Source organism: Hyaena hyaena, unplaced genomic scaffold, assembly GCF_003009895.1.
Source record: "Hyaena hyaena isolate Hyena2069 unplaced genomic scaffold, ASM300989v1 scaffold_252, whole genome shotgun sequence".
NCBI classification, from domain to species: Eukaryota; Metazoa; Chordata; class Mammalia; order Carnivora; family Hyaenidae; genus Hyaena; species Hyaena hyaena.
In genome coordinates, this window is record NW_024080884.1 from 1,074,537 (window position 1) to 1,082,350 (window position 7,814).

The window sequence follows — 7,814 nt, forward strand, 5'->3', positions numbered from 1 at the left end:
ATTAAAGAAGAAATAAAAAAATACATGGGAGCAAATGAAATTGAAAACAAGACAGTTCAAAACCATTGGGATGTAGCAAAGACAGTCCTAAGTGGGAAGTATATTGCAATTCAGGGCTCTCTGAAGAAGAAAAGGCCCAAATACACGACGTAACTTTATACCTAAAGGAGGTAGAAAAGAAGCAGCAGATAAAGCTTGAAGCCAGGAGAAGAAGGGAAATAATAAATATTAGAGCAAAAATAAATGATATAGAAACAACAACAACAACAAAATCACAGTAGAACAGATGAATGAACCCAAGAGCTGGCTCTGTGAAAGAATAAACAAAACAGATAAACCTCTAGCCAGACTTATCAAAAAGAAAACAGAAAGGATCCAAATAGATAAAATCATGAATGAAAGAGGAATGATCACAACCAACGTCACAGAAGTTAAAATCCTTATTTTAGCACGAGTCAAAGTGTCCTTTCTTAAACTCGTTCTTCCTCCCGTTACTATCATTTCATAGTTGAATCACCAAAATCAAGGCTTGAAAGGCCCTGGTTTGTTGGCTACCTTGAGCCCGCAGGTCTGTTTTGGTGGAGATCTCCATGTTTAAAATTTTTTATGTGATATGTTCTTGTGTAACAACAGTGTCTTAAATCTTATTTTGAATTCGAGGCCTTTAGAAAGACATCTATCCTCACAAATCATGATTTACCACTGTTCTCCCGATTCTTTCCCATCCTCATTCTCCAAGCCAGGCCCATGAAGTCATTAGGCCTGTCGACATGGACAATCATAACATCTCAGAATAGGGCATATCCTGCAAAGAGTTAAGAGCTACATGCATATATATTTCTATGTATGCACATGTACATATATTTATGTATGTGTTAATATATATGTATATAAATATACCATTTCATTTTAATTCATTGTGAGGTAAGGAGATTTGTTATCATTCCCACTTTACCATTAAGAAATCTGAGCATATGAGAGGTTATATAAAGCCTCATTCAAGATTCAAATTCCCCTGTGACCAAACCAAAAGCCCATACTTTTAGCAACCTTATCCTGGGCCTCTGTAGATGTGTTAACAATACTAATAAGAACCAGATAATGTGGGAAAGATTACAGTGGAGTACTCATCTTGTTAATTGAATTATAACACTTTGGTAGTTTATTGAAAGGTTATTTCACTGTCTTCTGTTTTTCCTCATCTCCAGTGACAGGACAGAGATAGTACATAAGATGAATTTAAAATTACTGAATCAGGGCATCACTTAACTTTTTTGTTTGGCTGATCTTTTGAAAGAAAGCAGTTGATGTTTTTCCATAAATATCACTAAACTCCCCACTGATGGAAACTTTTATACTTAAACCCCAGCTTCAGCTCACTGCTTTAGAAGTAATGTTGAAATCATCTATTTCTGGGCTCAAATAACTCATAGTAAGTAGAACGCCCAGTGGATTTTGCATGAATTATACTTCTTACTAAAAATATATATGTAGCATAGCAGCTTACCTTACTGCTGGAAAAAAAGAGACAGGCAATCCTGAAGAGTGAGTCCGAAATCAGACTTTTTGCTATGAAATACTGCATATACACTGTTGGAGATGTTCTCTATCAGGTACTAGTGACAATATTCCAAGACTTCTAAGACAAGTAAAATTAGAAGAAAGATCCCAACATGGAGTCATAAACCTGATCCAAGTCCTTAGTTCTGACTATGATTTTGGATGAGCCACATGTCTTCTTGCTATTTGTAAGACCATCTCTCCTACATAATTCACAGAATTGTGTCGTGATGAGCAAAGGAAGGAAGCTCTATAAAACACCTTGCTGAAGGGTTCTCACTTTGAAGTCAATCAATATCATTTCCATGGGGAGCTGTTTTCCCTGCCCATGATCGCAGGCTTGACACAAATTCTCGGGTCCAAGGTCAAGGAGGAAGGTCTGCATGTACCAGCAACAATCAACAGTCAGACGAATAAATGATGGCTGGATGGGCTGGACACATGGTCTGGTGCCTCTGGAATGATGTCGCGTTGAGTCACATTGGGACTTCAGGGACTAACTCATGGAATCAAGAGGGAGTGAGATAGAGATGGAGTTCTCTGTGCATGTCCCTCAAGAGGGCATCTGTTGCTCTCCCCCACCTTCTTAGGGAGAAGCAGTTAAACAGCCTATGGGGACCTAGCTGGATATGCAGGATGTACACATCTTTTCATATCACATGTTCTTTCTAACCAATCTCCCATTTTCTAACTAAAGTAGAATTTACAAACAACAATGATATTCCTAGTTTCTCTTGTATAAATCTAAAGAGTTTAGGGGCGCCTGGGTGGCTTAGTCGGTTAAGCGTCCGACTTTCGCTTAGGTCATGATCTCGCAGTTCGTGGGTTCGAGCCCCGCGTCGGGCTCTGTGCTGACTGCCAGCTCAGAGCCAGGAGCCTGTTTCAGTCTGTGACTCCCTCTCTCTCTGACCCTCCCCTGCTCACGCTGTCTCTCTCTCTCTCTCTCCTAGAAATAAATAAAACATTAAAAATAAAAAAAAAAGAGTTTGGTCACATTTACAAGGTCATGGAACCATTAGCACCACTGCAGTATAGAAGAGCTCTATTATCTAAATAAAACCTCCATGCTTCTTTGTGCTCAACCCTTTCTCCCGTCTGCTGTCCCTGGAAACCACGAAACTGCTTTTGTCCATGTAATTTTGCCTTTGCAAGAATATCCTATAAATTGAGTTCCAGTGTGTGTAGCCAGTGTGTCTGGATTCCTTCATGTAGGATGTGTCTGAGATTCAACCTTATTGTTGCCTGTATTAAATTCCTAAGACTACCCTTAAAAAGTACCACAAAGTCAATAGCTTTAACAACAGAAATGTATTGTCTCACATTTCTGCATGCTAGAAATCTGAAGTCAGTGTGTCGAGGGGTTGGCTCTGCTAGTTGGTTGTGAATTCTGTAAGGGAGCATTTGTTTCACATCTGTCTCTGAGCGTCAGGGCGATGTGTTGGCGTTCTTTGGCCTTCCTTGGTCTGCTGACCATTCTGACTTCTGTCTTACTCTTCACATGGTGTTCCCCCCTGGTGCCTGAGTCTATCTACATTTTCCCTTTTTAAAGAGAGTCTTATTAGATTAGATTAATCCTATTAGATTTGGGGCCTACCCTATCCCAGTGGGACCTCATCTTAAGTAAGTAAATCTGCAACAAACCTATTTCCAAATAAGAACACATTTTGAAGTACTGAGGGTTAGGATGCCAACACAGGAGACATTGAACTGGACTTTGCACTTCTCATAAGAGTGTTTGGTTACATATATTGTTAAATCTGTTTTTCTGTCAGGAAACTTGGATATTGACTTCCTATTCCTCCCCTGCTAATCTCACTCTCTGCTTATTTATTTATATGGCTAATGACTTGGCAGAACTAAATCTGTGAAGTGTAGATATTTCCCATGAAGTATGCAGGTTCTGATGTGCTTGCTCCTATTTTTTCCCTATTTATCTTTTAGTCTGTCTTCTTATGGATTACTTTTGGGACTCATGGACCATTTACACATAAAAAAATTGTCCTTAAATCTCCTGAATCAGGTAGACACCAATTTTCACATTTTACCTTTGGTTGTTTGTGTGTGTTGGATATGTCTTTCACAGTTCAGGGACATTATAATTTTGCCCTACATTCAGCCAGTGAATAGTCCCTCAGAAATTTTCCTTTCTATGACTCCCCAGAGAGAGTGGGAATGTACAACGTCTTCCAGACCAACAGGGATAAGCATGACTGTTTTTAGAGACTACTCCTTTAGAGTCATGCCTGGATTAGAGTAGTTTATTCTTCATCCAGTGTTTGGTCAAAGGTGGTGCTCAAGTGTGCTAAGGGTTCAAGGCCCATTGCTTATGGATCACTGTGTGATTTGGTAAAGCTTTTGCATTTTCTCTACATCCTGCTTTTATGACTCTTAAATGGAAACAGTGTAAGATTCAGGCTTCGGGACCCTTAGGCAAGAATATGATTTTAGGTAGACTTTTCTTAATTATTTCTTGCTCCTGTTCTCTCTTTAAATCTACCAGATGCTCCACCATTTTATGTTTCGCTACTAGTATCATATTTTCCAACCCTCTTTTAATTGTTCATCACCAAATGCTTCATAGTTTTCCATAATACGCTTAGGCATGAATTTCTCACCTGCTCTAAATAAAGTCATTCACCTCAGGCAAAGCTTCAGAGTTCTGTGTCCTCATGGACTTCCTACTCCCCTGGATAGAAACTCTGTGCCATTGTACTAGAACTGGAGGAAGGGACAGTACCCAACTCTCCCCGAATTATACTATTCTTCTTTAAGTAAGTGCTAGTGGGAAGACCATAGCCCTAGGTTTCTTGGTCTGCCCCTCCCAATGTGGAATCACTACCCAACAAACAAACTGAGACGGAGGCCACTGGGTCCCTAAACTCTCAGCCTTATGTCTGTTGGGCAAAGTTTTATCCTACAAACTCTATGGGAGATGACAGCCTCTGCCCCACCCCTCACCCCGCCCCAGCCTTGCTCAATGGTAATAGTGCTTCTGCAATATGAGCCTGGAGAAAATGAGTTGCCTGTGTTCTGCCCCTCATAGACTGATGCTGTAGCCCACACTTGAACCTGGAGTTAGAAAGTACCCCTGCCTTCTTGGACACATTTTCCTGGAACTTAACTTCTACCACACAGAGTGGGGGTGGTGATGGAAGTGTTTCATGGCGTAAATGCCACGATGTTGTTCTTAGAAGATTGAGCAGATCTCCTCAAACAAATGTTTCTCCATTTGCTGTGTGTCCTTAAGACAAGTTCAAATGATTTCAAATTGTTGGGGTTTAAAAAAAATCATTTCCACCAGTTATGTTGTTTCACTGAAGAGAGCCCTTTGCATACCATCTAGAGAACCCACTGTTAAAATTATTTTTCATAAACTTTTAATGTTGGAATTGTTTTGGATTTACACAAAAGTTTCAGAGTTAGCACCAAGAGGTCCTGAATACCCACTCATCTAGTTTCCCTTAAAACTTTGCACCTAAAGTTTTATTATCTTACATTATTGTGCTGCATGTTTCAAGACAAAGAATCCAGCATTGGTACTTTACTGTTAAGTGAAGTCCAGAGTTTATTCAAATTTCACTACTTTTTCTCATAATGTCCTTTCTTTCTCCCCTTTGGTCAAGATCCAATCTTGGATACTGCACAAGCAAATGAAAATCATTGTAATTTTAAGCCACAATCTAGTAGTGTGTCACCAGCAATGTTTCGTTCACACAGTTCTCTCTCTCTCCCTTCCTTCCTTCCTTCTTTCCTCCTTCCTTCCTTCCTTCCTTCCTTCCTTCCTTCCTTCCTTCCTTCCTTCCTTCCTTTCTTCCTTTCTTTATAACATTTTTAGTAGTTTCAAGTTTTTATTTACATTCCAGTTGGTTAACATATAGTGTAATATTAGTGTCAGAAGTAGAATTTATAGATCCATCACTTATATATAACACCCAGTGTGTACCACTACAAATGCCCTTAATACCCATCATCCATTTAACCCATCCCCTGGCCCACCTCCCCTCTAGCAACCCTCAGCTTTTTCTCAATAGTTAAGAGTCCGTTTTATGGCTTGCCTCTCTCTTTCCCCTCATTATGTTCATGTTTTGTTTCTTAGGTTCCAAATATGAATGAAATCATATAGTATTTGTCTTTCTCTGACTGACTTATTTTGCTTAGCATAGTACTCTCTTGATCCATCCATGTCATTGCCAATGGCAAAATTTCATTCCTTTTTGTGACTGAACAATATTCCATTGTATATATAAACACCAGAACTTCTTTATCCATTCATCAGTCAATGGACATTTGGGCTCTTTCCAAAATTTGTCTATTGTTGGTAATGCTGCTATAAACATCAGTGTCCATGTGACCCTTCAAATCACAGATATTATTAAGTTAAAAGAGAAAGATACAGGAGTATGGAGGAAAATAAATAAAACAATCTAGAGAGTTATATCTAGAAAATAATTTGGGGTGTGGTGACTAGAATATGGAAGCAAATTGATAAGAAACGTCCAGGTTTTTTAAGGAACTGCATTTCTAAGAATGCTATGCCTTCATGGAAAAAGTCTTAAACCACCTGTGGAAATTAAAAAATTGCATGGATAGAAGCTGCCAAATGATGTTCCTCAACGAGAACAGACCCTTCAAAATCACTTTAGAAGTTGTAAATAAAGAATAATGGGTAAGAAAGCAATTTCCAAAAAACCAAACCAGGTTCTAAGAAAAAGAATGGCAAATAGAGTTCTTCACAAAAAGAAGAATCAAGATCTAATTAATTATCTATCATTCTCATGGTGGAAGGGCCTTTGCTAAATCAACAGAATTCTGTCTTTCTTTGTTCACTTTTATGAATGAGTTGGTGGTTTTTTCCTTACTATTTTTACCCTACTTTAATATTTTTTATTGGATGTGTATATGGGATGAGCTAAGTTTTCTTCTTAGTTCATAAGTTGTTGGATCTAAGGACCTACACTTGGTGTGGATGAAGAGGACAAATTTACCCCTTAGATACACTGATAATTGAGCTTCTAGAGTCATTATAATCGCTGGAATTTCAGCTGCTTCCTCGGAATTCTGATTGGAACTCTAAAAAGTCTTTATGGAGGTGCCTTGGTGGCTCAGTCGGTTAAGCATCTGACTCTTGATTTTGGCTTAGGTCATGACCTCACGGTTTGTGAGTTTGAGCCCTACATCAGGCTCTATGCTGACAGTGTGAAGCCTGCTTGGGATTCTCTCTCTCCCTTTTTCTCTGCCCTTCTGCTTGTGATGTCTCTCTCTCTCTCTGTCTCTCTCTCTCTGTCTCTCTCAAAATAAATAAATAAACATTAAAAACTGTTCATGCAATAAAACAAAAAGTCTTTATGCCCTTAATGTATTCAGAAGTTTCCAGAGCAGGCCCTTAAACCTCAGTCCATTACCTTCATAAGATGGATACATCTTGTGAGTGATATTGTCTTTGTGCCTGAAACAGACTTCTTTCCTCTAGTGGTTATTTGCTTTTTTTGGTATAATGAGACTGCAGAGGATTTTATTCTACCTTTTAAGAAGAGTTTGTCCCAATTCTCCAGCCTCTCGGGTAACCCCAACCTCAAATACTACCAGCAATGTAACAGGACTCTCATTTACCACAGCTGAACAAGCATCTGTTATTACCTATTTATTTGATTGCAGTCATACAAATGTGTATAAACTGGTGTCTCATTCTGGTTTTAATATTTATGATTAATAATATTTTGTACCTTTTCATGTGCTTCTTCTTTTTTTTTTTTTTTTGCCTTAGGAAATGATGTCTAAATGATTGTATTATCAGAGAAGCAAGCAATTTTTTTTCGTTTGTTTGTTTGATTTTTAAGTAGTTTATTGTCAAGTTGGTTTCCATATAACACCCAGTGCTCATCCCCACAAGTGCCCTCTTCCATGCCCATCACCCCCCTTCCCCTCCTCCCACCCCATCTGTCCTCAGTTTGTTCTCGGCATTCAAGTATCTCTCATGGTTTGCCTCCCTCCTCAGATCGAATAAATCTTTCTCCTTTTTCATGCGCTTCTTAACACTCATACACCTTTGTTAAGACATCTTTTCAAATCTTTCCCCACTTTTTAATCAAAATGTTCGTTTTCTCATAATTGAGTTGTAAGATGCTTATAGTTTCAAAATAAACTTTTAAATTAGATAATAGAGTTACAAACACTTTCTCTCAACTTGTGATTTGTCTTCTTAGAACTTAATTAATGGTGTTTCATGACATGGAAAAACAGTTGAATTTTGATGC